This window comes from Bubalus bubalis, chromosome 6 (genome assembly GCF_019923935.1).
Source record: "Bubalus bubalis isolate 160015118507 breed Murrah chromosome 6, NDDB_SH_1, whole genome shotgun sequence".
Classification (NCBI taxonomy): domain Eukaryota; kingdom Metazoa; phylum Chordata; class Mammalia; order Artiodactyla; family Bovidae; genus Bubalus; species Bubalus bubalis.
In genome coordinates, this window is record NC_059162.1 from 102,885,114 (window position 1) to 102,902,061 (window position 16,948).

Here is a 16,948-nt window from a genome sequence, read left to right on the forward strand (position 1 = left end):
TGACTTCCCTTTGGGTTTGGATGGGCTTACCTCTTCTCTTAGTTTCAAGGCTGGGTATATAACCTAAATGTGACCCATTAGCAGGTTCAATCACCCTACATGTGATAGGCTTGGTCCAGAGATGGGCACATAACCGAACTGAGCCTCTGAAAGTCTATCTTGGACGCCTTGCTGGATGTGTTAGGGGAGAAATTATCTTTCTGTGTGGGCTGCTAAGCACAAAGGGAACCCCCTGAAAATGAAACCAATACTGAAGAAAGCTGAGACAAAAATTGGAGAGAAAAGCTTCTGATAATAGTGTTTGAGTGCCTGGTCCCAGGTCAGCTTCCACCCCCTCCCTCCTCTCCTTCTCCCCGTCACTGTCCTTGGTCAGACTCCACTGGCTCTCCTTCCCCTCTCTGACCTCCCTGCTGACCTGTGCATCCAGGATGGGAAAGGTCCAAGAATGCGATTTGGGTTAAGAGGCAGAGACTAGCTACGTGACCGAGAAGCCTCTTCATGTCTCTGGACCTTGGCCTTCCCATCTGTCCAAAGGGAATGCTGTCTGTCTCAGACTCTCAAAGTTCTCTCCGCAACCGGGCTCACTCATGAGCAAACATGATTTAGAAGCGTAAAGTGCTGATCGTTTATTCATTTCCCTGAGGCCAAGTGTCATGTGAAGGTAGACAAGGTATAGAGAAAGGGCTTTGGCAAAAAGATGGATCCCCACTTACTAGCTGTGTGACATGTGTGACAGGGACACATCAAGCGGTGCCCATGATGCAGCTTCTCTAAGTCTTTGTTTCCCCATTCATTAAAAGAGATGATAGTACCTATCTGCCAGTATGTCTGTGCGGGAAGAGTGACAATATAGACAAAGTGTATCAGTTCAGTTCAGTTCAGTCACTCAGTCATGTCTGACTCTTTGTGACCCCATGCACTGCAGCATACCAGGCCTCCCTGTCCAGCTCCAGCACCAACTCCCAGAGTTTACTGAAACATCCAACCATCTCATCCTCTTTTGTCCCCTTCTCCTCCTGCCTTCAATCTTTCCCAGCATCAGGGTCTTCTCAAATGAGTCAGTTCTTTGCATCAGGTGGCCAAAGTATTGGAGTTTCAGCCTCAGGATCAGTCCTTCCAATGACTATTCAGGACTGATTTCCTTTAGGATGGACTGGTTGGATCTCCTTGCAGTCCGAGGGACTTTCAAGAGACTTCTCCAACACCACAAAAGCATCGATTCTTTGGTGCTCAGCTTTCTTTATAGTCCAACTCTCACATCCATACATGACCACTGGAAAAACGATAGCCTTGACTAGACGGACCTTTGTTGGCAAAGTAATGTCTCTGCTTTTTAATATATGGCACATAGAAATTACTTTAAAAATGGACTTTTAGGGACTTCCCTGATGGTGTAGTGAATAAGAATCCATCTGCCAATGCAGGGGACACAAGTTCAATCCCTGGTCGAGGAATATTCCACAGGCCTCAGAGCAGCTAAGCCTGTAGTGGCAACTACTGAGCCTGTACTCTAGAGCCCACGAGCTGCAGCTATGGAGCCCACGAGCTGCAGCTACTGAAGCCCGCATGCCCTAGCACCTGTGCTCCGCAACAAGAGAAGCCACTGCAGTGAGAAACCCACGCACCGCAATGAAGCGCAGCCCCCACTTGCCACAACTAGAGAAAGCCCGAGCAAAGCAGTGAAGATTCTGCGCAGCCAAAAATACTTTTTCATCTTTTTAAATAAAAAGCAAATGAACTTTTAAAATTAAAAAATTTTAAGGATGCCAAATATAGGTGGAACCCAGCTGACTACCTCAAGAGAGGATTCTGGAGTGTTCAGCATCAGATCAGATCAGATCAGATCAGTCGCTCAGTCGTGTCCGATTCTTTGCGACCCCATGAATCGCAGCACGCCAGGCCTCCCTGTCCATCACCAACTCCCGGAGTTCACTCAGACTCACGTCCATCAAGTCAGTGATGCCATCCAGCCATCTCATCCTCTGTCGTCCCCTTTTCCTCCTGCCCCCAATCCCTCCCAGCATCAGCGTCTTTTCCAATGAGTCAACTCTTCACATGAGGTGGCCAAAGTACTGGAGTTTCAGCTTTAGCATCATTCCTTCCAAAGAACACCCAGGGCTGATCTCCTTCAGAATGGACTGGTTGGATCTCCTTGCAGTCCAAGGGACTCTCAAGAGTCTTCTCCAACACCACAGTTCAAAAGCATCAATTCTTCGGCACTCAGCCTTATTCACAGTCCAACTCTCACATCCATACATGACCACAGGAAAAACCATAGCCTTGACTAGATGGACTTTGTGGGCCAAGTAATGTCTCTGCTTTTGAATATGCTATCTAGGTTGGTCATAACTTTCCTTCCGAGAAGTAAGCGTCTTTTAATTTCATGGCTGCAGTCACCATTAGCATAGTGTTCCTCTTTTGATGCTTCCTGAACAAGGCATGTTCTAGAGGTGTTACTATTCTTCTCTGAGACACAGCATCCTCTTGATAACTTCTTCTCTTTCCCCAGCTCCACTCTGGTCCAATAGACACTGCCAAATTCTGTCCACTTAAAGTCTGCAGCACTCTTTCAACAGCCCATCTTCTTCCATCCATCTTCCCCTTCCCTCTGCCCTGTCACACACCCTCTACCCTGCATCCTTTAAGTCCCGTTCACTGCCTCTCCCCTGCAGCACATTCAGGGGCTTGGCAGGAGCTGTCAGAAACAGATCCCTAAGCTCAGAATATTCCCCTGGCTTGCCATTTCCTGAGAAGGCAATGGCACCCCACTCCAGTACTCTTGCCTGGAAAATCCCATGGACGGAGGAGCCTGGTAGGCTGCAGTCCATGGGGTCGCTAAGAGTCAGACACGACTGAGCGGCTTCACTTTCACTTTTCACTTTCATGCATTGGAGAAGGAAAAGGCAACCCACTCCAGTGTTCTTGCCTGGAGAATCCCAGGGATGGGGGAGCCTAGTGGGCTGCCATCTATGGGGTCGCACAGAGTCAGACACGACTGAAGCGACTTAGCAGCAACAAGTAAACAGAAAATCTCTAACAGGGACTGCGAGGCTCCCATGAACTCTTTTCAGCTTTCCTTTCTACAACAGGCACTACTGGTACAACCCCCCAACCCCCCCACTCCCACCCCCGCCACCACCACCACCTGTATCCCTTTAGTGCATTTGAACATCACCTACAGATTTGGGGAGGAGTTCCTGTACACACTGGTGGTTCCTACCCCAAGCACCTACACTTCTTTGTCCAAAAGTTTTCTGTGGTGGGTTCACCCATCTGGGCAGGACAGCGAAATTGATCAGATTTGATGGACAAATACTCCAGCTTCCTTGTCGCTCTGTGAGACATTCCTTCTTTTTCTCCTTCTACTTGGCCTCACTGTGTGGCTTACAGGATCTTAGTTCCCCACCGGGTATTGAGCCTGTGCCCTCGGCCGTGGAAGTTCAGAGTCCTAACCACTGAACCATCAGGGAATTTCCTATGGGACGTTTCTGATGTGTGTCCTACGCAGTCTTTCAGGGGGCTCCCCGGTGGTATTAAGCCCCAGTTCCCAAAGAGTAACATTCTCATCTTTTATTGGTTTTCCTCCCTTTTCTTTCTCCTCCACTACTTCACTATGCTTCCTGGGGACATCCTCTCAAATAAAGTACTTACACCTAAATCCTTGATCCAGCATCAGCTTTGGAGGGTATCCAAATTAGGACATTTTCAAAGCTCAAGTCCCATCACACCCTTTTATGCACCCTTAACTCTAGCCAACTTAAACTACAAACTGGATACCCACGCCTTCACTCTCCCATGTCTTTCCTCTTTCTGGGCCTGTTACCTAGAAGCCCTTCTTGCTTTTGCGTCTGTCATCCCCTATCTATTTTTCAAGAACCAGCTCAGGTTTCACTGATTTCATGATAAGCACAAAGAATGATTGCTTACCCTCTGAATTCCTGAGCACGTTCTCAGGTCCCTTGGAATGCAATTTGCCCTCCAGGTTTCTTGACCTAGCAGAGTGTACTCACAATCTCCCCAACCCCCTACCCCCTACCTCCACTGCCCCAGTTTGGTTCAATGGCTTACTCCCACGGCCACAACTAGACCTTACCGTCACCCAGAACTGCACCAGGCTCGGGGATCTTAAATTCCAGTGTCCCCAGGGTAACCACAGATGCTTCTCACACTCTTGCTTCAGAGGTATCTGCTCTATGAGGTTATCAAGATCTCCAATCTCCTCTTCCCTGTCTCTCCGTTCCTCCAAGCCACACCGACCCTGACAGCCCCATAGATCTTTCCACAAACTCACCAGTCCCTTGGCCCCTTACACCCCTCCAACTATACAAAACCCAGTTCTGGGTCAGTTTACCCCTCAGCCTTCCTGGCTCCTTCTCCCCCAGTGGCCTGAAAAGAGGGACAAAATGGTTAAGAGTACCCACAGGAATCATCAGGGTTGCAATCTTGGCTCCACTACACGCTTATTGTGTAACCTTGGGCAAATTATGTAAGTTTTTGGTCTGCAGGCTCCTCATCTATAAAAGAGAAAAGTAATAAAACACACTCCTCAGGTGGAAGGTGCTGGGAGCCGGCATATTGCATATTGAGTGAGGATCTGGAATAGCTCAACTGGAATTCTATCACTGCTGAGAGCCAGCGTGAGGCACTCCACCCATGACAAAGGTCATGAGGAAGGAGGCTCGGCATACGCAAAGGCGGGATCGAGCCTCAGGAGTCCCCCTGGAAATTCTCGAGCATCTACCCCCAAAACCAGAGTCTGCCTACTTTCTGCTTTGTGCTTTCACCTACACCTCTGACTTTACGGGGGGCTGTCTCCCACTACCTCTCTCTGAAAAAAGAGTTAGCTTACAGCTCCAGTTAATAATTCTTGGATGTGACAGTGTTTAACCTACAAACTCCTTTGGAAATCCTCTAGCCTGCCTGAATGGGTTTTTCCGGCCACATGTGATTGTTCAGAGCCTCCCAACTGTGAGAGGCAGGAGATGTTCTAAACTGCCTAAACACAGATTCCTTTGAGTAGTTAAAAGATTGATTAGAAAATGTATTGGTGAAGGGTTTTTCACTTGTTGGGCCAATGTTTGCTGCTAAGTCTCCATACTCCTTACCTACTGTGTCTTTGGCAGTGTATTGATTGATATAATGGGTGTATAGAAATGTAAAATGCAGCTTTGTTCAATGCTTTTTGGAAGGCTGGCGCCTGACTTTGGAATAATCACCTTTAGAGAAAGATAAGTTTCTTAAAATGTTAACAGGCCTCCGGGCCAGAAGATGATGTCTATCACCTGAACTTTTGCATATGATAAGTTTACAGGAAAAAAGCCTGGCTTGCTGCATGACTCTACCCCTTCCCCCATTATCCTCTATGCATAACTTAAGGTATAAAAACTACTTTGGAAAATAAAGTGCGGGCCTTGTTCACTGAAACTTGGTCTCCCCATGTCATTCTTCCCTTTAACTTCCGGCTGAGCGTCCATCTGGAGCGTGGATGTCCTCTGCGACCATTTATTTGCCTGGGCTTCTAAGACCCACTCGAGAGGGTGTCTAAGGTGGGGCACCTTCCGCTATTCGAGAGGGCGCCTGCGGCCTCCGTGGTCAGAGCTAACCTGGTGTCACGGGTTATATTGATTTTCCGCGTAAACCAAGCCACTCAGCTTCTTTTCTCCACTGAATTTCCTCACTGAGCTATCCTTATTCTATTACTCTTTGTATCCTTAATTAAAGTGTAATTAAGCAGTTATTCCCTGACCCTCGCCTAGCCGTCTCTCCTTCGAATACCCTGGATCAGCCGGGGCTGGTCCCCGGCAGGAAGGTTCAATTTTTAAATGCCAGAGACATGGCAAACCCTCAGTATCTGGTTACATGTTAATATTGCTTTTATTACTGTATATCTACTTCACTGGGAGGGGAAAGTCAATGAAATAATGCATGAAGGCACTTAGAACCATGCTGGCCCAGGAGAGACACTCCATAAGGTTGGGGGATATTATTATTACTGAACTGAGTTTCCTTCTTTAACAGTTTTGCCTGCACTGGGTCTTCATTGTTGAGTGAAGACTTTCTCTAGTCGAGGCAGGTGGGGGCCACTCTCTAGTTGTGCTGAGCGGGCTTCTCATTGTGACGGCTTCTCTTGTTGCAGAGCACAGGCTCTACGTGCACGCACTCAGTACTTGCAGTTAGCGGGCTCTAGAGAGTGGGCTCAGTAGTGAATGGGCTTAGTTGCCCCAAGGGATGTGCGATCTTCCCGGACCAGGGATCGAACCTGTGTCCTTTGCATTGGCAGGTGGATCCTTTACCACTGGACCACCAAGGAAGTCCTGAATTTGTTTCTGGGACTGCTATTATAAATCACCACAACTGGGGAGCTTAAAACAACAGCACTGCAGTGTCTCACAGCTCTAGAGGCCAGAAGTCTAACATGTTAAGGTGTCTTCCAGGTTGGCTCCTTCTAAGCCTCTGCCCAAGAATCCCCGCATGCCTTTCTCCTTGCTTCTTACAGCAGCTGGCAATCCTTGGTGTTTCTTGCTTTCTGGGTGTGTAAGTCCTCTGTGTCTCTGCACTCATACGGCCTTCCTTTCTATGTCCCAGTCTCATAACTCCCCTTGACCTTCTCTTGTAAAGATACCTGTTGTTGTATGTAGGGCCCACCCTAAATCCAGGCTGATCTCCTCTTGAGGGCCTTCTCTTAACTGTATCTGCAAAGACCCTTTTTATCCCAACTATGTTCACGTTCACAGGCTCCAAAGGTTAGGAGTTGGACATACCATGTCAGGGGCCAGCATTCAACCTTCCACAGTGATCTTTATGCAGTTTCAGGAGAGGGGCGGGAGTGGAAGCCAGGTTGCAAAGAATTAAGAGACAAAGAGGAAAGGGAGAGAAGAGGGAAAAAAAAAATCTTTTAAAAAGGACAGTGGGGAGGTAAAGAAATGTAGATAATTACTGACAGAGATTTGGTGAAGGACAAACAGAGAGGAAGCTGGAGGGGGAGTAAGTAAAAGAGGAATTTTTGTTCCTATTTTAAAATACAGTAGAAACTTCAGTCTCTTGGGGGCCAGGTGAGTAACTAAGAAAGGGAAGATCTTGAAGATACAGGAAAGAGAGAGTTCCTGGCGGCCTAGTGGTTAAGATTTCGACTGCCAATGCAGGAGATATGGGTTCGATCCCTGGTCCAGGAAAACCCCACATTCCACGTGTCACAAGACGACTATGCCCATGCGCCACAAGTACTAATCCAGCGCTCTAGAGCCTGTGAGCCTCAACTTCTGAGCCCAGGTGCTGCAACTACTGAAGTCGGTGCTCCCTAGAATCCAAGCGCCGCAACAAGAGAAGTCACCTCAATGGGAAGTCCACGCACCACAACAGAAAGCTCGCCCCAATTAGAGAAAGCCCATGCGCAGCAAGAAAGAACAGCAAAAAATAAAAAAGATAAATAAATCTTTAAAAACATGAAGAAGATGCAGGAAAGAGAGAGGAGGAGGAGGAGAGCAAGGAGCAGGCCCCAGAGCAGGGTCACCTTCAATACATCAGGGATAAAGTGGATGACTCAGTAAATCCAGAGATAGGTCAATCACAGACCAAGAGCAGTCATCGAACAAGTCAGAACAGACATATCGCTGGAGGAGAAGAAAGCTGAGCCAAGGAGCTACCAAAGACAAGAGAAAACATAACCACTGAGCCTCTGGAAGAGCCTAAAACTGAGTCAGAGATGATGGTTGGGTGGTTGATAAAGCACTTTCTCCTGCTTTTTCTCTTCTGAAGCTCTGTCTACTGCTGGAGGGCAGGCAGAATTATGATGCCCCTTGGGTGAGGAAAGAAACCAAGACTCAGAAAGCCCTTGGGGTTACTGAAGGACATACAGGTACGTGGGGTTACCAAAGGACACACAGAGGTCCTGGGTGAGGAGGCAGGGGGCCCAGAGAGGGTCTGGGGGAGTCTCCACCTGAACACAGGAAGAGACATCCTTGAGGCCCGCCCAGAAGTGGGCACCCTTTTATACACTTGCCTGTACTCTCCTTTTTCCACCCTCCTCCCTGGGCTGCTCTTCCTAGTTTCCTACCTCTTGGATCTTTCTCAAGGGACTTTCCAGTGTACCTCATCTTCCTCCAACCCTTTACAGATCTAAAACTGGATCTACCTTTTTCCCCTCTAAACTGACTCCTCCTTCTATATTCCCTACTTGGCACCACCAGCCACAAATCTGCCTCTCCGTAACATCCAATCACCAAGTGCTGTGTCTTCTGCCTCCTAAATACCTCGTAAGCCTGCCTGCTCTTTCTCTCCCCAGGCCTTGTCGCCCTGTCTTGCCTTAACCCTACCATCTACCACAGGCCCCCACCAGATCTCCCCGCCTCTTGGCCTCCCCAGTCCATCCTTCAAACTGCTACAGCCTGAGCTTCCTGAACCATAAAGATGATGTTCTTGCTCAGGCATTTAAAGATCTCTGCTCATGTCTCACCTCTGCTGGGTAAAGCACAAATTAGTATTCAAAGCACTTTATGATTTTGCCCCTGCCAAATTCTCCAGCCTCAATGACTGGAAAATATGAACATATTCCACCCTCCAGTCACACCTACAATCTGATGTTTTTCAAATGCTCCTCACCTTTGTCTAGGTTAAATTTGTATGGCCTGGAAAGTCCTCCTTCCCAGTACCATCTGCCAAAGCCAGCTCAGATATCTGCTCTGGTAAGAAGTTCTCCTGACCCTCCTCCATCCCGTGCGGTTCACCCTTCCATGTGCACTTTCCCCCACTCCTCTCATCACACTTCTCACCTTATACAAAATTGTTTCCCTGCCTGTCTACCCATCAGATAAGACAGAGATTTCCAGGTGGCCCGGGGAGGCTTCAGGAGCTGACACATGCTCATGCTCAGTTACGATTTGCTGGACTGTGCTGATGGCCACAGAGTCCACCAATCTGCCGTAGTTTGCCGTTCACTTGTTCATTGTTCCACTCCTCCCCATGATGCATTGTCACTTACCCATTGCCACTCCTCCCCATGATGCATAGTCAGCTCAAAACATCTTTACAAAGAAGAGTTTCCTTCCCTTTCCATTATTCATTTGGAATATATTCTGCAAACTGCTTTTATTGGCCAAAATATATATTTGTGTTTGGCTTTTAATAGGCATGGCCAAATAGAAAGATGGTGTTGATTACATATCACTACCACAGATGTGCATGGATCTCTGTAACACTGACAGTACTGGGTTTCACCATTTTCATTCAGATTTGCTACTTGAACAGGTATGATTGGTGATGGTCTCTTCCTTCAAGGAGGCTTCTCTAGTTCTAGAGAGGCAGTTATAACACCATGAGAGAGGGTAGCTGAGGGGACTGTGTGAGCCTGGATGGAGTAGAGGTTCAGTGAAAACTTCCTAAAGGAGATGACATCTAACTGGGACCGAACCCGTTCATGTTTCCTGTTGCCATGCCGTCCATGACATCTTCACCTGCACTGGCTTTCTCAACCTCATCTTCACCGATCTTCATTCACCTCCTCATTTGGCCTTGGAATACAGAATGAAGCAGGGCAAAGACTAACAGAGTTTTGCCAAGAAAATGCACTGGTCATAGCAAACACCCTCTTCCAACAACACAATAGAAGACTCTACACATGGACATCACCAGATGGTCAACACCGAAATCAGATTGATTATATTCTTTGCAGCCAAAGATGGAGAAGCTCTATACAGTCAACAAAAACAAGACCAGGAGCTGACTGTGGCTCAGATCATGAACTCCTTATTACCAAATTCAGACTTATTTTGAAGAAAGTAGGGAAAGCCACTAGACCATTCAGTTCAGTTCAGTTCAGTTCAGTCGCTCAGTTGTGTCCGACTCTTTGCGACCTCGTGAATCACAGCATGCCAGGCCTCCCTGTCCATCACCAACTCCCGGAGTTCACTCAGACTCACATCCATCAAGTCAGTGATGCCATCCAGCCATCTCATCCTCTGTCCTCCCCTTCTCCTCCTGCCCCCAATCCCTCCCAGCATCAGAGTCTTTTCCAATGAATCAACTCTTCCCATGAGGTGGCCAAAGCACTGGAGTCTCAGCTTTAGCATCATTCCTTCCAAAGAAATCCCAGGGCTGATCTCCTTCAGAATGGACTGGTTGGATCTCCTTGCAGTCCAAGGGACTCTCAAGAGTCTTCTCCAACACCACAGTTCAAAAGCATCAATTCTTTGGTGCTCAGCTTTCTTCACAGTCCAACTCTCACATCCATACATGACCACAGGAAAAACCATAGCCTTGACTAGATGGACCTTTGTTGGCAAAGTAATGTCTCTGCTTTTGAATATGCTATCTAGGTTGGTCATAACTTTCCTTCAAGGAGTAAATCAAATCCCTTATGATTATACAGTGGAAGTGACAAATAGATTCAAGGGCCTAGATCTGATAGATAGAGTGCCTGATGAACTATGGAATGAGGTTCATGACATTGTACAGGAGACAGGGATCAAGACCTTCCCCATGGAAAAGAAATGCAAAAAAGCAAAATGGCTGTCTGGGGGGGGGCCTTACAAATAGCTGTGAAAAGAAGAGAAGCAAAAAGCAAAGGAGAAAAGGAAAGGTATAAGCATCTGAATGCAGAGTTCCAAAGAATAGCAAGGAGACATAAGAAAGCCTTCCTCAGCGATCAATGCAAAGAAATAGAGGAAAACAACAGAATGGGAAAGACTAGAGATCTCTTCAAGAAAATTAGAGATACCAAGGGGACACTTCATGCAAAGATGGGCTCGATAAAGGACAGAAATGGTATGGACCTAACAGAAGCAGAAGATATTAAGAAGAGGTGGCAAGAATACACAGAAGAACTGTACAAAAAATATCTTCATGACCCAGATAATCACGATGGTGTGATCACTGACCTAGAGCCAGACATCCTGGAATGTGAAGTCAAGTGGGCCTTAGAAAGCATCACTACAAACAAAGCTAGTGGAGGTGATGGAATTCCAGTTGAACTATTCCAAATCCTGAAAGATGATGCTGTGAAAGTGCTACACTCAATATGCCAGCAAATCTGGAAAACTCAGCAGTGGCCACAGGACTGGAAAAGGTCCGTTTTCATTTCAATCCCAAAGAAAGGCAATGCCAAAGAATGCTCAAACTACTGCACAATTGCACTCATCTCACATGCTAGTAAAGTAATGCTCAAAATTCTCCAAGCCAGGCTTCAGCAATACGTGAACCGTGAACTTCCTGATGTTCAAGCTGGTTTTAGAAAAGGCAGAGGAACCAGAGATCAAATTGCCAACATCCACTGGATCATGGAGAAAGCAAGAGAGTTCCAGAAAAACATCTATTTCTGCTTTATTGACTATGCCAAAGTCTTTGACTGTGTGGATCACAATAAACTGTGGAAAATTCTGAAAGAGATGGGAATACCAGACCACCTGACCTGCCTCTTGAGAAATCTGTATGCAGGTCAGGAAGCAACAGTTAGAACTGGACATGGAACAACAGACTGCTTCCAAATAGGAAAAGGAGTACGTCAAGGCTGTATATTGTCACTCTGCTTATTTAACTTCTATGCAGAGTACATCATAAGAAACGCTGGACTGGAAGAAACACAAGTTGGAATCAAGATTGCCAGGAGAAATATCAATAACCTCAGATATGCAGATGACTCCACCCTTATAGCAGAAAGTGAAGAGGAACTCAAAAGCCTCTTGATGAAAGTGAAAGTGGAGAGTGAAAAAGTTGGCTTAAAGCTCAACACTCAGAAAACGAAGATCATGGCATCTGGTCCCATCACTTCATGGGAAATAGATGGGGAAATAGTGGAAACAGTGTCAGACTTTATTTTTGGGGCTCCAAAATCACTGCAGATGGTGACTGCAGCCATGAAATTAAAAGACGCTTATTCCTTGGCAGGAAAGTTATGACCAACCTAGATAGTATATTCAAAAGCAGAGACATTACTTTGCCAACAAAGGTCCGTCTAGTCAAGGCTATGGTTTTTCCTGTGGTCATGTATGGATGTGAGAGTTGGACTGTGAAGAAGGCTGAGTGCCAAAGAATTGATGCTTTTGAGCTGTGGTGTTGGAGAAGACTCTTGAGAGTCCCTTGGACTGCAAGGAGATCCAACCAGTCCTTTCTGAAGGAGATCAGCCCTGGGATTTCTTTGGAGGGAATGATGCTGAAGCTGAAACTCCAGTACTTTGGCCACCTGATGCGAAGAGTTGACTCATTGGAAAAGACTCTGATGCTGGGAGGGATTGGGGGCAAGAGGAGAAGGGGAGGACAGAGGATGAGATGGCTGGATGGCATCACTGACTTGATGGACGTGAGTCTGAGTGTACTCCGGGTGTTGGGGATGGACAGGGAGGCCTGGCATGCTGCGATTCATGGGGTCACGAAGAGTCGGACACGACTGAGCGACTGAACTGAACTGAAGAGGTTCTCGAGTCCCAGAATGAGCAAAGTATAATAAGTCAGTGGGAATAGACGTTTTTTCCATCTCACAAATGAGGAAGCTGAGGTTCCCAGGGATCACACAGCTAGTGAGTGAAAGGACTAGAACTTGAACCAAGCCCCCTGGCTGTCCCTGGGCCCATGCTCACCCAGCTACCTCCACTGCGAAGGGAGAAAGAGGACATTTCTTGGAAAGACCACATGCCAGGTCCCATGGAAGCCACTCCTCATCTATCACTCCATTCACAACAGCCCTGTCAAGTAAGAAAATACCAGCCACAGTCTACAGGGGAGCAAAGTGAAACCCAGTGATAACCCTTCCAAGGTCACACAACAGGGCAAGTTCAGTGGGACCCAGAATGTCCAAGAGCATAGACTCTCCCTCCCAGGGACAGTCTCCCCCTACCCCCACCTCCCAGCCACACTGATCTCAGAGGGAACACATCAGTTCAAGGGTTACAGGTTGAATTGTGTCCCCCCATCCCCAAATTCATATGTTCAAGTCCTAACCCCTTGTACCTTAAAATGTGGCCTTATTTGGAGGCAGTTTCTTTATAGAGGTGATCAACTTTAATGCGGTCATTGGGATGGGCCCTAATTCAACTTGACTGGTGTCCTTATTAAAACAGGACATCTGGACAGAGACAGACATTGCCAGAGAGAAGATGATATAAAGTCATACAGGGAGACACTAGACAAAGAACACCAGAGGCTACCAGAAACACAAGAGACAGACCTGGAACCGATCCTGCCCTCACAACTCTGAGAAGAAATCAAGCCAGCCAACACCTTGATTTCAGGCTTCTGGCCTCCAGAACTGTGAAACAACAAATTTGGTTTGTTTGTTTTTTAAAGCCACTGTTGGCAATGTTTGTTACAGCAGCCCCAGTAAATGAACACAAAAACTGCCACCCATCCCCGAAAGAAGAGATCCTGAAGATGCTTTTGAACACATGATCTTTGTGATTTTAAAATTTCCAATGTTTTTATTATTCTTATATTTTTATTGAAGAAAATTGGGAAAGGATGAGACAGTATAAAGAAGAAAATTAAAAACACATGCCCTCTTTGGAACTGAATTCTTGGGACAGGTGTGCAGGAGTTGAATGGAGAACTGCATGCCCTCTTATTTCACTATTAACATTTTAGTGAATTTCCTTTTAATCTGTTTTTTTCTCCCCTCGCAGTTATTAGAATCTCCCTTGCACAGTTGCATGATGCTTGACTGAGAGACTGAGTGAAATTCTTAGCACAGGATTAAGCACTAACAACAGTAGATACTGGGACTTCCCTGGTGGTACAGTGGTTAAGCCTTTGCCTTCCAATGCAGGGGTACAGGTTCAATTCCTGATTGGGGAGCTAAGATCCCACATCTTACAGCCAAAAATCCAAAAATATAAAAGAAAATCTATATTGTAACAAATTTAATAAAGACCATTAAAATGGTCCACATCCAAAAAAAACAGATATTGTGCATATTTATATAGACATTGGATAAAACTGGAGTCATGCTGTTTTATAACTTCCCATCTCCAGTGTTTCCTCATATCTTTAATGTCCTTCAAGAGCATGATATTTAATTTCTGCACAACCTTCCACCTATGAATGTAGCATCTATTTACCCAATTCTCTGTCACTGAACATTGAGTTTCCCATTTTTCCCTGTTATAAATAAGATTGGGATGAAAAATCTTTGATTTTAGGGTACATCCTGCTAGTAGAATGGTTAAATCAAAGCATAACCCTTTTAAAAAGCTTTCGTGCACACACACACATACCAAAAAAAAAAAAAATAAAAAGTGCAAAAATTCCTGAAGAAACACAGTACAGTTTACTTCCTCAGTGGAGAAAAAGGCACTGACTTCCCCACGCTTTACCGACATCTGGTGTTTTCATTATTTTTTTTATCCTGACCAATTCTATACGTAAGAAAAGCCGGAATCCTTTTCATTTGTACTTCGGGATTTCTAACATTTTCATAAGGTTTTTGTATTTCCTCGGCAAATTACGTTAATCATCCTTTGCTTCTGGTGTCCCAGGTCAGTTCCTTTCATTGTTACGAGTTTAGCAGGACTTGAAAGGGCTGCTGCAGATGAGGCCCCAAGAGCAGCTTCCTCCCCGCCCTTCTGACCCTCCTCTCCCCACATTCCCATCCTCAGAGCGAGCTTTCCTCTGCCCCCCGGGGAACCTTTGTCATTCAAACTAGCCCATGCTTTTCCCAGGGCTCTGGGAAAGCAACTCCACCACCTTTTGCTGCCTGCCCCCACGCCCTAGCCCCACATTCCTGCGGCTCCCACCTCCCTCTCACCACACCCTACATGTTCACCCCTGAAATTCCTCAAGAAGGCCCCAAACCACAAGGGACCCAGACTGACCTAGCACTAGAGCAAGCATCCCAGCCCTGCCCGGCTCGGGTCTGAAAGAGGGAGAAGGTGGTGACCAGGGGAGCGGTTCAGAGAAACAGTTGTCCCCAGGGGAAGGCCTGGGGGTGCCAGGCAACAGTGTGGGGTGGGAGAAAGCATGTTTGGCGTGGGGTTTTTCTTTGGTGTTTGATGTCTTTCCAGCGCGAAGCTCAAACCCCAGGTCAGCCACTTGCAGGCTGTTCCCTCGCTCTCTCTTGTAGGGTCACCAGGAGGGGGAAATGCCACATGCTGTGCACAGCACCCGGTACAATAGTCGGGTGCGCCTATGACAAAGCCCCAGGGATCTGGTACTTCTGCTGGAGAGATGGGTCTTGGAAGGGTCCGATTTGCACCTGTGGCTGAGGGAGACAGAAGGAACAGCTTGAACAAAGACTGGGAGACCAGAGGCATGGTTGAGCAGGTCGTGTAAATGGAGGGTACCGAGGAGGCCCCAGGGTCAGTGGTCAGGGCTGACAGGAAAGCTCGGACCTCAGGTCTGGCCATGGACGGGCCCACGCTGGGCTCGGGAAACCTCAATTCTCCTTCCTGCCCGCCTCCAGCTTCTCTCCCTCACTCCCTCGGGAAGACACTTATACGGACGGCGGTCAGGCCTGTGCGGGGCAATGCGCTGGGCCCCACCCTGAATCTTGAGAGCAGGCGAGCCTCGACCGGAGGGATCAGGGTTCTGGGGGCTCCTCGAGGACAGTGACTAACACTGAGAGTCTGAGCGGGCTTCCCAGAAGCAGCGTTGGAGTCGGGCCTGGGGGGTGCGAGTTGGCTAAGCGCTGGGAGGGGGAGACGAGGCGGGCACAGCGTGCAGAAGGGTGGCCGGAACCCCGACTGGCCGGCAAAGCCTGGCTCAGGTGATGGTCTGCGAGTTCCAGGAGAACGGCGCGCGGGGGAGGGGCGGAATGCAGCTGGTACCCAGAGACGCCCTGGGGGCCCCAAGCCGGCGAGGTGGAGGAGGTGGGGTGAAGAAGGGGAGGTGGAGGGGGCCCGGCGCCCCCCTCCCCGCCCCAGCGGGCTGCAGCACGTAGCGCTCGTAGCTCGGCGGCTGCGGGTCCCGGCAGGTACAAAGGAGTGCAGAGGGGCGTGGCCTCACCGCTACCTGCCGCGCCGCCCCCGCCTCCATTCCCGCCAGGGTTGGGGGGGGGGGTGCCCCAAGAAACGAAGCGGGGGCTGAGTGGGCTGGGGCCCAAAGGCACCCTGTCATTGCCAGGGCGGTCTCCTCCACCCGCAGCTTCCCCTCCCGCCGCCTCCCCAGGGCCCCTTCGGCCCGAGAAGGAGGCGGGGTCCCTGTGTGGCCGCCTGGAAGTCTGGGGCCCAGACAAAGGAAGGGGCTGCCCCAGTTCCACAGGGACTGGGGGCGAGGGGACTAACAAAAGGTTCCATCCGGTGTTTTGCCGGAGAGAAGCGATGCCAGGGTCCCCTTTGCACTTGGGCTGACCTCACTCCTACCCCCGGTCTGAGGCCGGAGACTGTGCCCCAGGCCCTCTAAGGGAGCATTTGACGTACAAGAACCCTCAAGTACACAAGTCTGCGCTCCAGAATGTCTTATCTAGGAGTCAACCTAGATGGACCTGTCTCTAAGCGGCTCTTTACCCAAGAGTGTCTAGTCCACATCAAAGGAAGCGGGAGGCGCCGATATAAGTTAGAGGGAGACCACAGTCTTCTCTAGCCATCCTTAGCTCCGCCTCTGCACGTACCCATGCCCAGTGGATGCCTTAGTGGGGGCTCACAATCCCGCAAACACGCAGATAACCGCGCACGCGGATGCGCAGGTGTGTTGTTCCACAGATCCGCGTTCCCATGATTTCACACATGCACGTGTGGGTTCGGGCTCCCCACGAGCCACTCAACAGATTCTGACAGTCAGGGAGGGCTGCAGAATGAACCCTAACTGATCCTTTGGGATTATCCTTCCTATTCACTTCCCCGCCCCTCACCCCGCAGCACTTTGTTCCTCCGTGCAGAGCAATTCTGGAACAGGTTGGGGAGGAGAATTGGGCCAGGCTTGTTGGAAATCAAAAGAGGGAAAGTCCTCTGGATGGGAGCGGCTGCCCTCCCCCACCACACCCTCAGACCAGCCCAGTGCAGAGGGACTTCGCATTCCTCATCAAAGCAGGCCA